The sequence below is a fragment of the Bombina bombina genome, chromosome 3, assembly GCF_027579735.1.
Source record: "Bombina bombina isolate aBomBom1 chromosome 3, aBomBom1.pri, whole genome shotgun sequence".
Lineage (NCBI taxonomy): Eukaryota > Metazoa > Chordata > Amphibia > Anura > Bombinatoridae > Bombina > Bombina bombina.
In genome coordinates, this window is record NC_069501.1 from 858,425,848 (window position 1) to 858,445,562 (window position 19,715).

A 19,715-nucleotide genomic window follows, 5' to 3' on the forward strand; every position below is an offset into this window, starting at 1 on the left:
ATTTCCTGCTCACCATAGAAAACTACCTCATTTGAAGAAGTGTTCACCTACCAGTCACATCTAGTCTAATTTTGTAGTCTTGTTGTCAGGGCTAATTGGTCCTTGTTTTTTTAAGGTAATAAAAACTTGTCAGGTATACAAATAAAATAGAGAACTGGGTTAGATAAACCTGATGTGCGCAAAAAACACAGAACTTTGAATATCGCAACTGCTTTTACATATTCCCCCTTTAGACGTCAATGGAGCATGAAAAGTGGGGGGGGGGAAACGAACACATGCGCACAAACACAATCACACTTTCTCAAGTGCGTTAACCCGACATGAAATAATATATTTCACATTCCAATGTTCTTCACATAGCAGAATATGTTCTATTTATTTATAAATACATATTTCTACATATATCTGATGGTATTTTGGTAAAAAATGTATGTATTCCTTTATATATATATATATATATGATTATTTATAGCTATAGATATATACACAAACTGCTATGCTGTAGTCATTCCAAACATTTATAAGAATCATGAAAACACAGCTGCTTCTTTTGCAAACATTATGTGTTTATTCCAACGTTTCGGCCCCCAATTGGGTCTTTGTCAAGTTTGGAATAAACACATAATGTTTGCAAAAGAATGAGCTGTATCTTCATGATTCGTGTATATATATATATATATATATATATATATATATATATATATATATACATACAAATACACTAGGTGATAAGCCTGCTCAGAGGGCAGTCTATGTTTAAAAAATACAAACCCCCAAGCTAAAGTTACAGAAAATAAAAAAAAGTAAAATTACAGAAAAAAATAAACAAAGCTAGGGCCTTTTGTAGGGCATTGCCCAAAGTTAAACAGCTCTTTTATCTCTAAAAAATACTAAGTCCTCCCCTAACAGTAAAAACCCCCACTCACCAAACCCCCCCAAAATAAAAACCTAACACAAAAAAAACTAAACTACCCATTATTTTAATTTTTGGGGTGTTTTTTTTTTTTAGATTAGGGTTTCTTTGGGCTTGAAAAAGAGCTGATTGCCCATACAAACGCCCCTATGGAGGAAATGGGTAGTTTAGTTTTTATTTTTATTTTGGGGGGTTTTTACTGTTGGGGGGGACTTAATATTTTTTAGAGGTAAAAGAGCTGTTTAACTTAGGACAATGCCCTACAAAAGACCCTTTTAGATTAGGGCATGTTTTTATTTTTTGGGAGGCTTTTTTATTTTCATAGGGATTAGCTATAAAAAATTTTTATTAATAATTTTGATAATTTTGTTTAATTTTTTCTGTAATGTTAGACTTTTTTATTTTTCGCAATTTAATGTTAGTTTTTTTATTTTAATTGTAATTTAGTAGTAATTGGGGTTAATTTAGGGCTTGTTAGGTTTGGGGGCAAAGTAATTAAATTAGTTATTTGCATTTTGGGGGGGTGGCAGTTTAAGGGGTTAATATATTAATTAGGGTTATTGTGATGTGTGGTTGTGGGTTTGGTGGTTTAGGGGTTAATAGGTTAAGTAGGGTTATTGCGATGTGGGGGGTTGGCGGTTTAAGAGGTTAATAGGTTAAATAGGGCTATTGCAATATGGGGATTTGGCGGTTTAGGGGTTAATAGGTTAATTAGGTTTATTGTGATGTGGGTGGTTGGCGGTTAAGGGGTTAATATTTCAATTATGTTATTTGCGGATTAGGGGTTAATTACTTTATTGTTTTGCGATTTGGGGGTTGACGGTTTAGGTGTTTGTTAATACTTTGTGTGGGAGGTTAGTTTTTTTTTTGTCATACTTCGTGCGGTCGGTTAAGTTTTTTTTAATTTATATTTCTTGCGGGCGGTGTTTTTTAGTTGCATGTTGTTTTTTTAAGGCTTCGGGTTTGCCTACGCTGCATCCAGGTGGATTCCGAAATGGATTCTTTCACCACCCTGGATTCCGAAATGGATTCTTTAACCGCCCTGCATCCAGGTGTCTTTACAATATCTGTTGTTTATTCATATTTCCTCATATCATAGTATATTTGTACATGAACAACATTTCGGCCCCAACCTGGGCCTTTATCAAGTTACATAATACAAACACAGAGCACTTTAAATACCCTGAGCTTCAAATTTTCCCGCCAGGCTCCCCCTGCTGACATCACATACCCATCTTATTCCATATTCAGCCTTATACCGCCACCTAGTGGACATTTTTACATACAGCATTATTTGCTTCTATATTTTCTTATTAGGCTTGCTGGAAAAAAAGAAAGGATACTGTTATCAATGCACGGAGAACCCAAAAGTCACAGTACAAACTATGAAGTACATTTTCATCTAGAAACACATCCTACAGCAGGTTCACTAAACATATATATCACAGAAAACATGATATGGAAAGATATGTGTTCAGTCCCTTAGGTTGGATTGTATCTAATTCATCCATACAGCTAGCCTCTCTTTGGAATAATATTTTCTTTCTATTGCCATCTCTAATCTGTTTGACTACCTGCTACCTGGTCTATGGGGACACACCTCAAACTAGATGTTGAATGTTTACACTCCAAAAATGATTTGCAACTCGTTTTTTTCCTGTGTCAATAGCTGTTCTAACGCTGGACCTATGTACCGCCATCCTCTCCTTTAGCATGCATTCTTCCCCACATAGGACTTCCCACAGGGACACTTAATTAAATACACCACATACTTTGATTCGCAATAAAGGGCATACTTAATCTTATATTTTTTGCCTGTTCTGCTGTGGGTGAAAGTGTCCCATAAAATCAGACTGTTGCAAGTCACACATCCATGACATTTGTGTACTCCTGGCTTCCTAGTCAGAAAATGAGTACCCTTTATCTCATATTTCGCTATTAGGTCTGCCTTGATCAGTTGATCTTTAAAATCTTCTCCCCCTCTGGTATGAGAATATTGGTGGTTCCTTCACAAAGGGTGTTAATCTGTTCTCTGCTCTCAAAATATCTAAATTATTCAGAACCCCCTTTCTAAATTTCCAGACGTCTGTTATGTAATCAGTTACTAGATGTAACCCTTTTATCCTCATTTTTCTTACTTATTTCTCTTAATGGTAAGGTTCCTAAAGCCTGTTTCTGACCTTTCTCAATCACTTCTTTGGGATAACCTCTCTGGGCATGCATTGGTATGAACAGAAATTTATTCTAAGCCACCATTTGTTTAAACAGTTTGGGAAACATTATAAGCGTTTCATTGATGATATGTTTTTCCTGTGGACAGGGAATGAGGAGATGTTAACATTATTGTTTAATGAGCTGAATAATTGACCAGGTCCCATCAGGGAACGCTTATAATGTACCTAAATGGAGTACAGTAAATTTGGAGTTTCTGGATGTGGAAGTATATAACCATCAGGGAAATATAGGACACAGACTATATAGAAAATCCACAGACAGAAACACACTAATCAGGTATGATAGTTACCACCCTAAACATTTATTAAACTCAATGCCCAAGGCACAAATGTTGCGGGCTAAGAGATAAACCTCTGATAAGGATGAAAGTTTGGGTCGGTCACTACCATGGGGGAGAGATTTGCCCAGAGCGGTTATCCCAAAGAAGTGATTGAGGAAGGTCAGAAACAGGCGTTAGGAACCTTACCATTAAGAGAAATAAGTAAGAAAAATGAGGATAAAAGGATACATCTAGTAACTGATTACACTACAGACGTATGGAAATTCAGAAAGGCGGTTCTAAATAATTGTGATATTTTGAGAGCAGAGGACAGATTAATACCCCTTGTGAAGGAACCACCAATATTCTCATACCGGAGGGGGAGAAGTTTAAAAGATCTACTGATCAAGGCAGGAAATATGAGAAAAAGGGTACTCATTTACTGACTAGGAATCCAAGAGTGTACAAATGTCATGGATGTGTGACTTGCAAAAGTCTGATTTTATGGGACACTTTCACCCACAGCAGACCAGGCAAAAAATATAAGATTAAGTATGCCCTTAATTGTGAATCCAAATATGTGGTGTATTTAATTAAGTGTCCCTGTGGGGAGTCCTATGTGAGGAAAACAGAATGCCTGCTGAAGCAGAGGATGGCGGTACATAGGTCCAGCATTAGAACAGCAATTGACACTGGAAAAAACGATCAGCCAGTAGCAAAGCATTTTTTGGAGTGTAAACATTCAACATCTAGTTTGAGGTGTGCCCCCATAGACCAGGTAGTCAAACAGATTAGAGGTGGCAATAGAAAATAAAATATTACTCCAAAGAGAGGCTAGCTGGATAGATTAATTAGATACAGTCTATCCTAAGGGACTAAACACCTATATTTCCCTATCATGTTTTCTGTGATATATATGTTTAGTGAACCTGCTGTAGGATATGTTTCTAGGTGAAAATATACTTCATAGTTTGTATTGTGACTTTTGGGTTCTCCCTGCATTGATAACAGTATCCTTTCTTTTTTTCCAGCAAGCCTAATAAGAAAATATAAAGGAAAGAATGCTGTATGTAGAAATGTCCACTAGGTGGCGGTATAAGGCTGAATATGGAATAAGATGGAGTATGTGATGTCAGCAGGGGGAGCCTGGCGGAAAAAATTGAATCTCAGGGTATTTAAAGTGCTTTGTGTTTGTATTATGTAACTTGATAAAAGCCCAGGTTGGGGCAGAAACGTTGGTCATGTACAGATGTACTATGAAATGATGAAATATGAATAAACAATCGATATTGTAAAGATATGAATTGTGGATGTCTTGTTGAAATTATATATACATATCTATTTAAAAATACTTAGAACATATTCCCCTAGGTGAAGAACATTGGAATATGAAATATTTACAGTAAATACATATTTAAATACTTTATTAAAAATGTAATATTGCAAAAAAATATTTTTCATGTTTAGAGCTACTAAACTTCAAAGGGCTCCAATGCACTTATTTCTATATATGTATACATACGTATTTATGCGCATATATGTGCTTTACTCTATATTTACTGTACATATTTAACATCCCAATGTTCTTCACTTACAGGATAATGTTCTTTTTATTCTTAAATACATATTTCTATATCTGTGGGTATATACCTATACCTTCATATATATTCCTATTGATATATATATAGGTATAGATATGTATTTTACATGAACAGTATCAGATAAAAAACATAAATTATGCGTACCTGATAATTTCATTTCCATCTGTATGGGAAGAGTCCACAGCTGCATTCCTTACTTGTGGGAAATACTGAACCTGGCCACCAGGAGGAGGCAAAGACACCCCAGCCAAAGGCTTAAATACCTCCCCTACTTCCTCATAACCTCAGTCATTCTGCCGAGGGAACAAGGAACAGTAGGAGAAATATCAGGCTGAAAATGGTGCCAGAAGAAAAAAATTCAAATTTAGGGACGCCCATCGGAAAACACGGACGGAAGCTGTGGACTCTTCCCATACAGATGGAAATTAAATTATCAGGTAAGCATAATTTATGTTTTCCATCTTAATATGGGAAGAGTCCACAGCTGCATTCCTTACTTGTGGGAAACATATACCCAAGCTCTAGAGTACACGGAATGCTAAAGGGAGCGAAAGGGAGAGGCGGACCCTAATCTGAGGGCACCATAGCCTGCAAAACCTTTCTCCTGAAGGCTGCTTCAGCAGAAGCAAAAACATCAAACTTGTAAAACTTTGGAAAAAGTATGTAAGGAGAACCAGGTAGCCGTCTTACAAATCTGATCCATAGAGGCCTCATTTTTGAAGGCCCAAGAGGAAACCACTGCCCTCATAGAATGAGCCATAATCCTCAGAGGAGGCTTATGTCCCGCCGTTTCTATGCTAAACGGATTACACTCCTCAGAGAAAAAGATAAGGAAGTCGAAGAGGCCCTCTGACCCCTACGGTTTCCGGAAAAGAGAACAAACAGAGAAAGAGGTTTGTCTAAATTCCTTCGTGGCCCGAAGATAGAACTTCAAGGCACAAACGACGTCCAGAAATACGTTATAAACGTGCCTTCAAAAGAAGAAGGATTAGGACATAAGAAAGGAACCACAGTCGCTTGATTGATGATGCGAATTGACCCAACCATAGGAAGAAAACCTAACTTGGTTCGTAGAACAGCCTTATTGGCATGAAAGGCCAGATAAGGAGGGACACATTGCAAGGAAGCAATCACAGATACTCTGCACGCAGAAGCAATAGCCAGTAGAAAGGAACCTTCCAAGACAACAATTTAATGTCTACTTCATGCATAGGCTCCAACGGAGCCCGTTGCAAAACCTGAAGGACAAGATTTGAACTCCAAGGAGGAGCTCTGAAAACCTCTTGTGCGGTAACACAGACAGGGCCGAAAACGATCCCCTCAGGGGACTTGCAGAAAAGCCCTTCTCCAGTTCATCCTGGAGAACAGAATCAGTAGGTCCTCCACACCTTATGATAGATGCGACGAGCAACCAGCTTACGAGCTTGAATGAGAGTAAAAATAACTCTCTCAGAAAAACCTCTCTTGGCTAGGACTAAGCGTTCAATCTCCACGCAGCCTCAGAGAATCTAGACATTGATGAACAAAGAGACCTTGGTCAGCAGATCCCTGCAACAAGGTAACTTCCACAGGGGAGATGATGACATCCCCACTAGATCCACGAACCACATCCTTTGCGGCCAAGTATCACTGACGCCTGCTTGACTCAAGCCACTACACTAGGAAGTAGTGGAAACGGTTGGAAAGGATAAGTTAGTTTGAACCTCCAAGGCACCGCTAATGCATCTGTTAGTTCCGCCTGAGGATCCCTGTACCTTGACCCCTATCTAGGTAGCTTTGTATTGAGACGTTATAAGATCTTCCTCTTGCAAATCTCTGCAAACACTCGGGATGGAAAGACCATTCTCCCGGAAGAAAGGATTGTCTGCTGAGGAAATCCGCTTCCCAGTTGTCAACATCTGGAAAGGTGGATCACTGACAGCGAACAAACGCAGGTCTCCCCCACACCAGAATCAGAGATACTTACCTCAAAACTAGGGATCTTCTCGTTCCCCCCTGATGGTTGATGTAAGCCACCGAGGATATATTGTGTGATTGGAATCTGATTAACTGGGATGAACCCAGCAGAGGCCAAGCCTTCAGAACATTGTATATTGCCCGAGCTTTATCTCCTGAGACCAGAGGCTCTGTGCCTTCCTGGCACCCCAAACAACTCCCCAGCCTGACAGACTCACAAATGTAGTCACAATCACCCAGGATGGTCTTGAGACTGACGTCCCTCAGGACAAGTGATCTGGACAAAACCACCAAGAGAGCGATTCTCCCGATTGGCTGTTCAGAGTAATCTGTTGAGACAGAACCGAATGATCGCCGTTCCACTAGCTCCGCATGCGCAGTTGCAACAGTCTGAGGTGAAACCTGGCAAAGGAAATGATGTCCAAGCTAAACACCATGAGACCAAACACCTCCATACACCGAGCCACAGATGGCCTTAAGGAGATCTGGAGGGCAAGACATGTTGAAGTTAATTTGCAACATCTCTGGTCTGTTAGAAATATTCTTATGTCTATGGAGACTATTATACTACCTGAGAATTCTACCCTGGGACTTGATACAAGAGAACTCTCTTTAGATTATCTGCCATCCATGGGATCAAAGAAGATATTCTGAATGGTCCACTCTTCGAAAGATTTATTTGGCTAGACCAAACAGAAGGGCAATAAACTGTAAGTGCTGGTCCAGGAATGCAAACCTTAGGAACTGGAAGTGGTCCTTGAGGATTGGTACGAGAAGGGAGCATCCTTCAGATCTATGGTGGTCATGAACTACCCCTCTCAAACGAGGGGAAGAATGGATCTTATTGTCTCCATCTTAAACGAGGGGACATTTAAAAACCTTTAGGCCCAGAATCGGACGGAAAGTTTCCTCCTTCTTATCGACCACGAATAGGTTTGAATAGTATCCCAAACCTCTCAATGCGATAGGCACCGGGACAATAATTCCTAGAGGACAGATCCCGTACACACCCCAGAAAGGCTTCCCTCCTTTCTGGACAGGAAGACAAGAGGAATCTGCCCTTGGGTGGCTGAGACTTAAAACCTATCTTATAACCCTGAGCTATGACCTCCAGGACCCATGGATCCTGCACGTCCCTGAACCAAACGACTGAAAAGTGACATACTGCCCCCTACACGATCCAGAAGAGGACCGGGGACCGCCCATTCATGCTGACGTAGACTTGGCGGGCTTCTTGCTCTGCTTGTATTTATTCCAGGACTGAGCCGGCTTCCAAGAGCTCTTGGTTTGCTCTGGCTTAGCGGAGGACTGCTGATATGGGCTTTATCAGAACAAAAATCGTACCTTAGATTAGTTCATATACTCTTGCGGTAGGAGGGCACCCTTACCCCCTGTGACCGTGGAGATAATTTGGATCTAGGCCTGGACCAGACAAAATCATTCCCTTAAAGGGAGGGAAGAAGTCTAGACTTAGAAGTCATATTCACAGACCATGACTTCAGCCAGAGCCCGACGGGCCTGAACAGAAAAAGCTGATGCCATAGCATTCAAGCGAATAAACTGCCTAATAGCAGCACAAATAAAAGAATTAACAACCCTCAAGACCGTAAATCTTTTGCTAAGTAACTTCGAGGGGATCCTACACCCCGATCAAATCCTTTAAGGAGTCACACCAGAAGGTAGTTTCTCCAGTAACTGCGGCAACAGCCGCCGCCGGTTTAAACAAATATCCCGTATGTTGAAACATCTTTCTTAACAGAGCTTCCATCTTTTATCCATGGGCTCTTCAAACGAAGAACTATCCTCAAGCGGGATAGTAGTACATTTAGCAAGGGTGAAGATAACGCCATCCCATTTAGGGACTGGACCTCACAAGTCAATTGAGAGTCCAAGACAAGGGGACAATTTGTTAAAGGGAGAAGATGGGGAAAAGGAAACCAATCCTGTCCCATTCATTCTTAATAATGTTTGCCATCTAGCAGGAGCAGGGAAGGATAAGGTACCACCCTGTCCTCAAACTCTATCCAATTTAGGAATTAAAGGTTCATCAGACAATTTGGCCTCTGGAACCTCTGAATTCGCCAAAAACTTCCTTTAGAAGAAAGCGCAAATTCCTAAACTAAAGTCTGGTTCCTCTACAGCCGGAGGTTTAGAGGCAGCAGACTCCGACCCAGAATGTTCATACTCTGAAGTCTCAGAAAGAACTTCATCCTCGGATAACCTTAGGAGGGCACCCTTACCCCCTGTGACCGTGGAGATAATTTGGATCTAGGCCTGGACCAGACAAAATCATTCCCTTAAAGGGAGGGAAGAAGTCTAGACTTATTCACATACCATGACTTCAGCCAGAGCCCGACGGGCATGAACAGAAAAAGCTGATGCCATAGCATTCAAGCGAATAAACGGCCTAATAGCAGCACAAATAAAAGAATTAACAACCCTCAAGACCGTAAATCTTTTTCTAAGTAACTTCGAGGGGATCCTCCACCCCGATCAAATCCTTTAAGGAGTCACACCTGAAGGTAGTTTCTCCAGCAACTGTGGCAACAGCCGCTGCCGGTTTAAACAAATATCCCATATGTTGAAACATCTTTCTTAACAGAGTTTCCATCTTTTATCCATGGGCTCTTCAAATGAAGAACTATCCTCAAGCAGGGAAGGATAAGGTACCACCCTGTCCTCAAACTCTATCCAATTTAGGAATTAAAGGTTCATCAGACAATTTGGCCTCTGGAACCTCTGAATTCGCCAAAAACTTCCTTTAGAAGAAAGCGCAAATTCCTAAACTAAAGCCGGAGGTTTAGAGGCAGCAGACTCTGACCCAGAATGTTCATACTCTGAAGTCTCAGAAAGAACTTCATCCTCGGATAACCTTCAGTTAAATCCAATAAATTATCTGATGTACTCTGGGACGGAGTGCAATATGTAACCTTTCGCTTGCGCTTAGCAGGGCAAGGTAAAGCATTAAAGGCCGCAGACACTGCCGCCTGAACTGCGCAGTAATGTCTGGTGAAAAAAAAAAAAACCTCCAGATGGAGGATCAGCAATGCTACAAGAAAAAACTACATGTGTAGAGATATAAAAATGTAGGGTACGCACCTCACTGGACGACAACTCCTCAGAGGTATTATTACATTATCAAGGCATATGGAACATAATTGAGAGGGCGGAACTAAGGCCTCCTCACCATATAAACAGGAATTACTCATTAGGAATAGAGGGAGTGCCCTCTAAAGTAACAGAATACTCCATCGCTTTTGCAATAACCGGAGAACTAGAGAAATAAAACATTTTATTTAAAAAAACAGCACCCTAATACCCCAATGGCTGGGGCACTCACCACCTCCTATGACCCAGACAGTACAGAGATTTATGACTCCTCTCTGATAGACACCCGGTCAGGAAAAAGGGAATGAATCATATGGTGCACAATGCAGGACCGTCCCTGCTATAAGAAAGCGTGCAAAGCTTGTAAGCTGCATGGCTCTCAAAGTGAAACCTGTATATTCCTTAACAGCCTATGAGCCCATAACATCTCACACATAAAAGCAGCAGAGAATCAAATAAACATATAAGATTATTCCCCCCTGTTCAATAATCCCCCTAAGGAGATATTAACCCTTTAGTCTATACAGATAAAAGGAGTCACACTGTGACCATGTCTTCTTGCGTTATCATACATGTATAAAATATGAAAAGTTTTACCAGAAACTACGCCGTGGAACAGGAACACTGCCCTTCAAGTGTGACAGAAAGTAGCATGGCTTCTGACATGGACTTGAGTGAATAAAGGAGGCAGCAAAACTCATCAACACTGCCTATGGAGCTGTTAATATGAGTTGGGATGGTTTCGCAGAAAAACTCTCCCTACATCTCCGGACTCTAACTTTCATCCATGCTCTCACTGAGAGGCTGACAGGACTACTTAAAACTCCAGTCCCATCTCAAAGAGTACTACTCTTCATAAGAGACTACTCTTTTAACACTTCTCTGCCAACCTCCTGTGACGAAAGGCAAAGAATGACTGGGGTTATGAGGAAGTGGGGGAGGTATTTAAGCCTTTGGCTGAGGTGTCTTTGCCTCCTGCTGGTGGCCAGGTTCAGTATTTCCTACAAGTAAGGAATGCAGCTGTGGACTCTTCCCATATTAAGAAATGGAAATATATATTTAATAATAAAAAGTAAAATATGCATTTTGTGCATCGCATTTCTCAATTTAGTTCTTAACGGGTTAGCGCACATAAGAACGTGGTATTCTTAAGGCACGTTATTGAAATATTACATATAAAATAAAAATAATTTAAATTATTAAAAATGATTAAACATACTGTAAAATTTATAGATATATTCTATGGATTTTAAAGAATATTTTACAGTAAAAAATGTCACAAAAAATATCCAAAATATATTAAAAAGTACAGTTACACTCATAATATTACTGCTTGATAAAATGTATATTAAAAAAAAATCATTAAAAAGCTATAAGGGCTTAAAGATATGAAGTCTCATAACGGCTGCAAGGGCTTTAACATAGAGATACATACATGTCTAAATAGGTGTATATACTGTATATATCTGTGTGTGTACAGATGTATTTATGTATTTCTGTGTTTTACATAAAGCAACATACAGGGTGGGTTACTTTGCTGGTCATTAAGGGGTTAAACTAATGCAATATAAACAATTTTAAAATTATAATAACATTTTAAAATGAAAGTCTGCAGCTTTATTCTGTATACATACGTATGAATAGCAGTCAATAATATTTTTCCCTTAGCGAAGTGTATTTTTTGGCTTATTATTATTTAATGCAAAATTTTTTTGGAAATAGTAGCTGCCATCTGAGGATTAGTAGTTATGGAGCACAAGAAATAAATGTGTGGAAAGAATGTATTTAGCCACCAGTTTTAGATCTTCGATTATTTTTCACATTTCCTGCTCTAGGACAAATTATATGGAGGTCATTTAACATGAGCACAGTCTACAGCATGATGTACAATCACCAAATATAGACCCTGGCTTTTTTCCCCTTAACTATAACAGAAGCTGTGTAAATAATATATGTCTAAAGCTACAGTAAGGTAGAATATCACTCCCATTTACTTGTACACACAGAAGCACAGACATTGAACAACTTTATTTACATCCTGACATCTGTCAAAAAGTTAAACATTATTAGATACAATGGGCTAGATTCACAGAAGCATATGAAATTCATTGAGCATTGCTTCACCTATATCTTCTACTAATTTGTTACTAAGTGCTCCTGCCATTAAAGGTACACTCAAGTCAAAATTAAACTTTAAGGATTCCGAAAGAGCATGCAGTTTTAGAACACTTTTCAATTTACTTCCACTATCAAATTGTGCTCAGTCTATTTATATGCACACTTTCTGAGGCACCAGCTACAACTGAACATGTGCAGGAGCTCACATTATATACATGTATGAATTTGTGATTGGCTGATTGCTGTCAAATGATAGAGGGCCATTAAAGTAAAAGAAAAAAATCTATAAGTTCACAGTAAGTGCCATTGTATTGACTTGTTATTATGCACTTGGTGATTATGCAATTCTACCATATGAACTGAAACTCAAAAAAATTATATCATGATTCAGACAGAGCACACTATTTTAACCCCTTAATGACCACGACGTACCCTGTACATCGCTGGTCATTATATTTTGTGTATGGTTATAATAGAGAGTGTCATGGCGCAGCTGGCGTGACACTGCGCTATTAAAAATGCAATCCCCATAAAAAGAGCAGCGACGTTCAGGGCTAAACAACTTTCCAATTTATTTCTATCATCTAATTTGCTTAATTCTCATGGTATCTTTTGTTAAAATGCATACCTAAGTAACTTAAGGAACTGGGAGCTAGCTGCTGGTTGGGGCTGCACATATATTACTCTTATCATTGGTTTACCTAGGTGTTCAGCTAGCTCCCAGCAGTGCACTATTGTTCCTTTAATAAAGGTTACCAAGCGAATTAAGCAAAATTGATAACAGAAGTAAATTGGAAAGTTGTTTAAATTGTATGCTCATCTTAAATTAATAAAAAAAATTGGGGTTTCATGTCCCTTTAATGGTTCTTTAACATATGTCCTTGCCCAATACATGAAATCTTGCACATGAAACGGGTACCTGTTTCTAAGCTTTTAAAAGTACAACCACAACAACTTTAGAAACAAAGTTGTAAAATATTCACACCTCTGTTTTGCTATACAAAAGTAATCTCGCTGGATAGAATTAGAGGGGACCATGGACACACTGTGGCATTCCAGGATTGTGGTTAGGATTTTTTTTCAATATGAATCTAATAATTTTCAGATTATGGTCCCTTCAATTAATTCTCACACAAGGAAAAATTCTTAAATCTCCTTAAAAGTATTAATTCCTATTACTTTATATTTAAAGAAAAATCTAAACAAAAACTATCACTATTGATTCTTCCTTTCAGTGTTCTCCCCAGGACCCTTTTAGCAGGTACTGACCGCCCAGCTAACATTTTAGCCAATATTAAAGGGACACTGAACCCAAATTTTTTCTTTTATGATTCAGATAGAGCATGACATTTTAAGCAACTTTCTAATTTACTCCTATTATAAAATTTTCTTCATTCTCTTGGTATCTTTATTTGAAATGCAAGAATGTAAGTTTAGATGCCGGCCCATTTTTGGTGAACAACCTGGGTTGTCCTGGCTGATTGGTGGATATATTCATCCACCAATAAAAAAGTGCTGTTCAGGGTCTGAATAAAAAAAAAGCTTAGATGACTTATTTTTCAAATAAAGATAGCAAGAGAACGAAGAAAAATTGATAATAGGAGTAAATTAGAAAGTTACTTAAAATTGCATGCTCTATCTGAATCACGAAAGAAAAAAAATTGGGTTCAGTGTCCCTTTAAGCTAATATTAAAAATGTTCAATTGTATTGCAAAAAATATCATTAAATACATTTATGTTAAATTATGCAATTAATGTGTGCTTTGCATAGCAGAGATAATATAATATTTGAAAATATTACACTGCCCCCACCTGACTACTTCATAATGCCCCCCAGCTACTTCATGCCAACCGGCTGGCAAAATCTTCTGTGGAGAACACTGCCTTTGTATCACAGGCATATCCGCACCAGTTTAATGTTTATATGCTTAGCAATGATAGCTATTTCATAATTCAACAAGCAGAAAAGAATGATGCTGCCCTGTTGCCTAGAAACACAGAATTGCAGCTTTCACTTGATCTGATCTCCTTAAAAGGAACTGGTGAAAGGCTGTATATTATTAAATGAGTGGGAAGAAAGAATGAAAAAAGAAAAACTGTACAGTTGGAGTGAAGTCACAATACAAACGTATGTCTGTCAGCCTGTCATGGTATTGGTTCATTGAAAAAACTATGTGTGTGTTTATGTATGTATGTACAGTATCTCACAAAAGTGAGTACACCCCTCACATTTTTGTAAATATTTTATTATATCTTTTCATGTGACAACACTGAAGAAATGACACTTTGCTACAATGTAAAGCCTGTATAACAGTGTAAATTTGCTGTCCCCTCAAAATAACTCAACACACAGCCATTAATGTCTAAACCGTTGGCAACAAAAGTGAGTACATCCCTAAGTGGAAATATCCAAATTGGGCCCAATTAGCCATTTTCCCTTCCCGATGTCATGTGAATCGTTAGTATTACAAGGTCTCAGTTGTGAATGGAGAGCAGGTGTGTTAAATTTGGTGTTATCGCTCTCACACTCTCTCATACTGGTCACTGGAAGTTCAAATTGGCATCTCATGGCAAAGAACTCTCTGAGGATCTCAAAAAAAGAATTGTTGCTCTACATAAAGATGGCCAAGGCTATAAGAAGATTGCCAAGACACTGAAACTGAGCTGCAGCACGGTGGGCAAGACCATACAGCGGTTTAACAGGACAGGTTCTACTCAGAACAGGCCTCGCATTGCTGCAGAGGTTGAAGGGGTGGGGGGTCAGCCTGTCAGTGCTCAGACTATACGCCGCACACTGCATCAAATTGGTCTACATGGCTGGCGTCCCAGAAGGAAGCCTCTTCTAAAGATGATGCACAAGAAAGCCTGCAGTTTGCTGAAGACAAGCAGACTAAGGACATGGATTACTGGAACCATGTCCTGTGGTCCGATGAGACCAAGATAAACTTATTTGGTTCAGTTGGTGTCAAGCGTGTGTGGCGGCAACCAGGTGAGGTGTACAAAGACAAGTGTGTCTTGCCTACAGTCAAGCATGGTGGTGGGATTGTCATGGTCTGGGCCTGCATGAGTGCTGCCGGCACTGGGGAGCTACAGTTCATTGAGGGAACTATGAATGCCAACATGTACTGTGACATACTGAAGCAGAGCATGATTCCCTCCCTTCGCAGACTGGGCCACAGGGCAGTATTCCAACATGATAATGACCCAAAACACACCTCCAAGACAACTACTGTCTTGCTAAAGAAGCTGAGGGTAAAGATGATGGACTGGCCAAGCATGTCTCCAGACCTAAACCCTATTGAGCTCTGAGGGGCATCCTTGAATGGAAGGTGGGGGAGCGCAAGGTCTCTAACATCTACCAGCTCTGTGATGTTGTCATGGAGGAGTGGAAGAGGACTCCAGTGGTAACCTGTAAACTCAATGCCCAAGAGGGTTAAGGCAGTGCTGGAAAATAATGGTCGCCACACAAAATATTGACACTTTGGGCCCAATTTGGACATTTCCACTTAGTGGTGTACTCACTTTGCTGCTAACTGTTTAGACATTAATGGCTGTGTGTTGAGTTATTTTGAGGGGACAGCAAATTTACACTGTTATACAGGCTGTACACTCACTACTTTACATTGTAGCAAAGTGTCATTATTTCAGTGTTGTCACATGAAAAGATATAATAAAATATTTACAAAAATGTGAGGGGTGTATTCACTTTTGTGAGATACTGTATATATATATATATATATATGTGTGTATATGTACAGTATATAAATACGAAAATATTCTATATGTATGTAAGTATATATATATATATATTTTTATAAAACAAAAAAAATCCTATCCTTCCCATAGCCAGTCTAACGTACAACCAAGTAAGGAGAAGAGTAAGGTAGTAAAGGACAGAAAAGGAAATCAGTTGCAAAAATACAACTGCCTGCAGAAAAAAATGAAATAAATAGGGTGGGCCTTGTGGGCTCTCACCACCTCAAAATAAATTAATTTATACATTTTGATTTCTTTTGTAAGGTGGTGAGATGCCATAAGTTCATTACTTCTGGGAACTAATACCAAAGCTGTGGAGTCCACGAGTCATGAGGGCGAGATACATTTTTGAAAAGACAGGCACCTAATTTCCAGACACTTTTGTCTGGAGACTTTCCTATCAAAAGCTGCCTCAGAACAAGCAAACATCAAAGTGGTAGAATTTAGTAAAGGTATGTAGGGATGACCATGTTGCTGCCTTGCAAATTTGTTCTACAGAAGCCTCATTTTGAAATGCCCAGGAAGTGGAAACTGATCTGGTAGAATGAGCAAATACTCTGCAGTGGAGACCTTCCCGCCTTCAAGTAAGACTTGCTGATTAAAAATGTTTAACGGGACAGACAAGTAATTTTAAACAACTTTCCAATTTAATTTTTTCACCAATTTTGCTTTGTTCTCTTGGTATACTTAAATGAAAGCTAAACCTAGGTAGGCTCATATGTAAATTTTTTAGACCTTAAAGGCCGCCTCTAATCTGAATGCATTTTGACAGCTTTTCACCACTTGAGGGCATTGTCATATAGATAACATTGAGCTAATGCACGTGGAGTTACCTAGGAGTCAGCACTGATTGGCTAAAATACAAGTCTGTCAAAAGAACTGAAATAAGGGGGCAGTTTGCAGAGGTAATTACAGAAGTAAAACGTGTATTAGTATAATCTGTGTTGATTATGCAAAACTGGGGTATGGTAATAAAGGGATTATCTATCTTTTTAAAGTACAAAAATTCTGTTGTTGCCTGTCCCTTTAACCAAGAAGCCAAAGTAATGGCCACAGTCTTCTGATCTTTGCGTGGGCTTGTGAAATGAATGAGCAGATTGCCTAAAATCCTTTATAGCCTGAAGATAAAATTTGAAAGCTCTAACTAAATCCATATTATGTAGAAGTCGCTCTTTTGAATACTTTGGATTTGGACAAGGAGAAGGAACCACAATTTCTCTATTTATGTTATCTGAAGAAACTACCTTTGGTAAGAAATTAAATTTAGTTCTTAGAACAGCCTTATCTTTAAAAAAAAAAATAGGTAAGGTGAATCTCAATAAAGAGCAAATAATTTGGAGACTATTCTGGCAGAAGAAATCGCTGAAAGAAACAAAAGCTTCCAAGACAATAGCTTAAAGGGACAGTCAACACCAAAATTGTTACTGTTTAAAAAGATAGAAAACGCCTTTACTACCCATTCCCCAGCTTTGCACAACTATCTGTTATATTAATTTACTTTATACCCTTTAAAAGTTCTGCCTGTTTCTAAGGCACTAAAGACAGCCTCTTATAACATGGTTTTTTATTAGCTTTTCACAACAGGGGAGTGCTAGTTCATCTGAGCCATATAGATAACATTGTGCTCACGCCCGTGGGTTGTGGCAGACACTGCACTAATTGGATAAAATGCAAGTCAATAGATAATAAATAAAAATTCATGTGATCAGGGAGCTGTCAGAAAAGGCTTAGATACAAGGTAATAACAGAGGTAAAATGTGTATTAATATAACCATGTTGGCTATGCAAAACTGGGGAATGGATAATAAAGGGATTATCTATCTTTTTAAACAATAAAAAAACAAAAAATAAAAATTTTGAGTTGACTTTCCCTTTAATGCTTAAAGAGTGCATAGGTTCAAATGGTGAAACTTACAAGACTCTCAAAAAAACAAATTGAGGTTCCAGTGGGAGAAATTGGCCTATTAACTTAAATTTGACCCTTCAAATAGCTATAAGATAAACCCTTATCTAAACCTTCCTGTATAAATTGCAGAATTCTGGGAATTCTGAAAGCATGCCAATTAATATTCTGCTTTTCAAACCAAGAAAGAAAAACTTTCCATACTTTGTGATAGCTCTTCCTTGTGACAGGTTTCCTAGCCTGGATCAAAGTATTTACGACAGCACTGGAAAAACCTCGCTGTTCAATCTCCAAGCTGTCAAGTTGAGAGACTTGAGATTTTGATGATAAAATGGACCTTGAGATAGAAGGTTGTGACGAATAGGAAGAGACCGCAGATTAGAGCAGGATATTTGAACTAAGTCTGCAAACTAAGTTCTGCTTTATTCGAGCTAACACTCTGAGAAGCAGAACAGTTGAAAGAAATACGCATGCCAGGCGAAAATACCAAGGAGCTGCTAAAACATCTACAAGCTCCGCCTGAGGATCTCTGGACCTCGCAAAATATCTGGGAAGCTTGTTATTTTATCGAGAAGTCATCAAGTCTATGTTTAGCAGACCCCCCCTTGACTATGTAATTAAAGTGAAGGAAAAGTTTTTACATATTGAACGCAGCAATTAATTTCCTAATATTACTAGAATCTAATTGCTAAGTTTTATTTTATCTATTACTTTATTCGTTTTTAAAAGATATAGATTTATATAGATTTATAAAACCCTACCGTTTGGATCCTGACTCCTCTCCACCACTATTTCCTTGTTTTTAGGTCTGTGACGTATAGAGTGGGCCCACCCGCTCTCTATACCTCTCAAAAGCTCGTTCACGATGCCGCTTTTAAATGCGCATGAGCTACTCAGCGATTTTGCTTTCATCTACGCATGCGCCAACCGGCGATGCTGTTTTCATTAGAACTCCTACCTAAAACAAATACGCATGCGTAAAATGGGAGCGCGCATGGATTACGATCTTAAGAAAAATAGACGGCCAGAATTTCAATTGGATTAGAGAAGAACGTGATCGAGAGAGAAAAAAAAAACATACGGGTTGAATTTGTGGACCTTTAGGTATTGATTAATAACGGTGATAACTTTAGTTATACTAAAATATATAAAATATGATGAATGAATGTCATATTTATTTCAAACAAATAACTTTAGTATAGCATTATTTGTTTGAAATAAATATGACTTTCATTCATCAAGGTAACTTTACCTTCACTTTAAAGACATTTGCTTGAAGAGTCCATTCCCCTGGATGATGGGATTAGCTACTAAAATAATCCGCTTCCCAGTTGTTCATGACAGGAATAAGAATTGCAGAAATCATGCAGGAATTATTCTTGGACCATTGGAGAATTCGAGACACCTTATTCATCGCAAGAAAACTGTGAGTTCCTCCTTGATGATTGAAATATGTCACTGCCGTGACATTGTCCGATTGAAAATACAAGTATGTCTCCTCCTTCAGGAAAAGCCAGCTTTGAAGCGCTTCTAACATATTTATTAGTAACCTTGTCTCCTGAGTACACCAAATTACCCCCTAAACAGCGTCCCAACCTAGGAGATTTGCATCTGTTGTTATTATTGTCCAGGATGGATAAAGGAAAGGAGCCCCAAAGAAATAGACTGGTGATTTATCCACCAAGATAGAGACTCTCTTGTTATAGAATCTAGTTGAATACTTTAGGCAAGCTGATAGTAATCCACTATTGACTAAGCATGGAAAGTTGGAGCGGTCTCATATGAAACCGAGCAAACGGAATGGCATCTGATGCAGCAATCATCAGACCTAGAACTTCCATACTGAGTTCTATGGTAGGATTTTGA

At 38.8% G+C, this 19,715-nt stretch overlaps 1 protein-coding gene across 8 annotated transcripts in view; it reads right to left on the reverse strand.

Annotated features, from left to right (window-relative positions):
• The window catches only part of MBNL2 (muscleblind like splicing regulator 2), a 514,609-nt gene that overhangs the window by 7,332 nt on the left and 487,562 nt on the right, over positions 1-19,715 (reverse strand). The gene's annotated exons all lie outside the window — the stretch shown is intronic.